The sequence below is a fragment of the Dendrobates tinctorius genome, unplaced genomic scaffold (assembly GCF_039654945.1).
Source record: "Dendrobates tinctorius isolate UK_male_01 unplaced genomic scaffold, ASM3965494v1 ptg000070l, whole genome shotgun sequence".
Classification (NCBI taxonomy): domain Eukaryota; kingdom Metazoa; phylum Chordata; class Amphibia; order Anura; family Dendrobatidae; genus Dendrobates; species Dendrobates tinctorius.
Window position 1 is genome coordinate 30,078,866 of NW_027361738.1, and position 3,163 is coordinate 30,082,028.

Consider the following 3,163-nt stretch of genomic DNA (forward strand, 5'->3'; position numbering starts at 1 on the left):
ATCCAAGGCGTGCTACCAGCGACATCTTGCGGCCAGACTTGTTTATTGCATGTGAATAAAATGTATGTAGACGGGCGCCACCTACTGGCGCGGAATAAGACTGCTGCTGTGCTGGTGATCGGACATGAGGCGTCACATATCTGAGCTGTGATTTGGGGTCACCTCAGGAGTCAGGTATAGGTGTAAGCAGGGCCGGACTGGGGCGAGAATTCAGCCGCGGCATTGTAGGTGCACAGGCCACGTGTGGGATGAATGTGAGACATCTCCGTGCACTTGTAGGTTGTAAGAAGTGAGGTTGGAGTAACACGACTCTATGGCCGGGGTCAGACTTGTGAGAAACTCGGACGAGCCTCGCATCAATACCCGGCACTGCCGCCGGCACTCGGGACCGGAGTGAGCGCTGCATGTATTTCTATGTGGCTGAGCGCTCCGGGCCGAGTGCCGGCGGCAGTGCCGGGTGTTGATGTGTGAGACTCGTCCGAGTTTCTCACTTGTCTGACCCCGGCCTATAACACGGTTGCAGGTGGTCCAGTATCACAGCTCCGTCCTATTGTCGCTACTTTACCTACATACCGGGGTCTCGTAGATAATGATGAGGACGCTGCGCTCTCCATGGTGCTGGGGGTCTTCATACAGCTCACGGGCCGGGATGTAGATACCCCCGGAGCTAATGCTGATGACCCATGCTACAGACAGCGATCAGTCTCAAGTCCCCAATCATCACTTTTAACCCTTTCGAGACTTTACAATTTTCTGTTTTTTGCGTTTTCCTCCCCTTCTCCCCAGAGTCATAACTTTTTTTTTTTTCTGCCAATACACCCACATGAGGGCTTGGTTTTTTGCAGAACGAGTTGTACTTTTGAACGACACCGTTGATTTTACTGCTGCAGCCAGGGTCATATTCCTCGCCAATCGTTACACCGATGCCTCTACCTTGTGCCAGTCATTACACTGGCTACCCATCCACTCCAGAATTCAGTATAAACTTATTACCCTCACCCACAAAGCCCTCCATGGCTCAGCACCACCCCACATCTCCTCCCTTGTTTCATTATACCACCCTACCCGCGCCCTCCGTTCTGTTGATGACCTGAGGTTAGCATCCTCAATAGTCAGAACCTCCCACTCCCGTCTCCAAGACTATACACGTGCTGCGCCAATTCTTTGGAATGCACTTCCCAGGTCAATACGATTAGTCCCTAATCCCTACAATTTTAAGCGTGCCCTGTAAACGCATTTATTCAGATTGTCCTACCGCCTCAACATATTAATCTATCCCTGTGTGGCACAGTCAAAAATTTTACCATAACCAGGTTCCCCGTATTATGTTCACACATGCTTTATGCATCCATTAGCCCTCTGTGTCTGTACTGTTACACACTTAACATTATGGCTGGTCCATACAATCAGGGCAACTGTTACCACCCACCTTTAGTACCTTTTTCCTCATAGATTGTAAGCTTGCGAGCAGGGCCCTCATTCCTCTTGGTATCTGTTATGATCTATGTGATTATTGTTATGCTGTAATGTCTATTGTCTGTACAAATCCCCTCTGAAATGTAAAGTGCTGCGGAATTTGTCGGCGCTATAGAAATAAAATGTATTATTATTAATATTATGGGGGAGTGCTGCCTTATATTACAGTCTGCCTATAGAGGGTGCTGCCTTACATTACAGTCTGCTTATTGGGGGCTGCAATATACTATACTACGTACACTCACTGGCCACTTTATTAGGTACACCATGCTAGTAACGGGTTGGACCCCCTTTTGCCTTCAGAACTGCCTCAATTCTTCGTGGCAGAGATTCAACAAGGTGCTGGAAGCCTTCCTCAGAGATTTTGGACCATATTGACATGATGGCATCACACAGTTGGTGCAGATTTGTCGGCTGCACATCCCTGATGCGAATCTCCCGTTCCACCACATCCCAAAGATGCTCTATTGGATTGAGATCTGGTGACTGAGGAGGCCATTTGAGTACAGTGAACTCATTGTCATGTTCAAGAAACCAATCTGAGATGATTCGAGCTTTATGACATGGCGCATTATCCTGCTGAAAGTAGCCATCAGATGTTGGGTACATTGTGGTCATAAAGGGATGGACATGGTCAGCAACAATACTCAGGTAGGCTGTGGCGTTGCAACGATGCTCAATTGGTACCAAGGGGCCCAAAGAGTGCCAAGAAAAAATTCCCCACACCATGACACCACCACCACCAGCCTGAACCGTTGATACAAGGCAGGATGGATCCATGCTTTCATGTTGTTTACGCCAAATTCTGACCCTACCATCCGAATGTCGCAGCAGAAATCGAGACTCATCAGACCAGGCAACGTTTTTCCAATCTTCTACTGTCCAATTTCGATGAGCTTGTGCAAATTGTAGCCTCAGTTTCCTGTTCTTAGCTGAGAGGAGTGGTACCCGGTGTGGTCTTCTGCTGCTGTAGCCCATCTGCCTCAAAGTTCGACGCACTGTGCGTTCAGAGATGCTCTTCTGCCTACCTTGGTTGTAACGGGTGGCAATTTGAGTCACTGTTGCCTTTCTATCAGCTCGAACCAGTCTGCCCATTCTCCTCTGACCTCTGGCATCAACAAGGCATTTCCGGCCACAGAACTGCCGCTCACTGGATTTTTTTTCTTTTTCGGACCATTCTCTGTAAACCCTAGAGATGGTTGTGCGTGAAAATCCCAGTAGATCAGCAGTTTCTGAAATACTCAGACCAGCCCTTCTGGCACCAACAATCATGCCACGTTCAAAGGCACTCAAATCACCTTTCTTCCCCATACTGATGCTCGGTTTGAACTGCAGGAGATTGTCTTGACCATGTCTACATGCCTAAATGCACTGAGTTGCCGCCATGTGATTGGCTGATTAGAAATTAAGTCTTAACACACAGTTGGACAGGTGTACCTAATAAAGTGGCCAGTGAGTGTATATTGAGGGCTAACTGGTGTGTTATACTATATGGAGGCTGTCTAGGGGGTGTAGATTACAGTAAGGGGGCCATCATACAATGTGGATTTTACAGTAACCATCATGCAGTCTTGGAGCCATCATTGGGGGATACTAAGGGGTCAGTATATATAAAGTGAGGGGGTATTATACTGTGTATAGGGGAGCGGTACAGGGGGTATACTCAGGACATTATTAAATGTAAAGT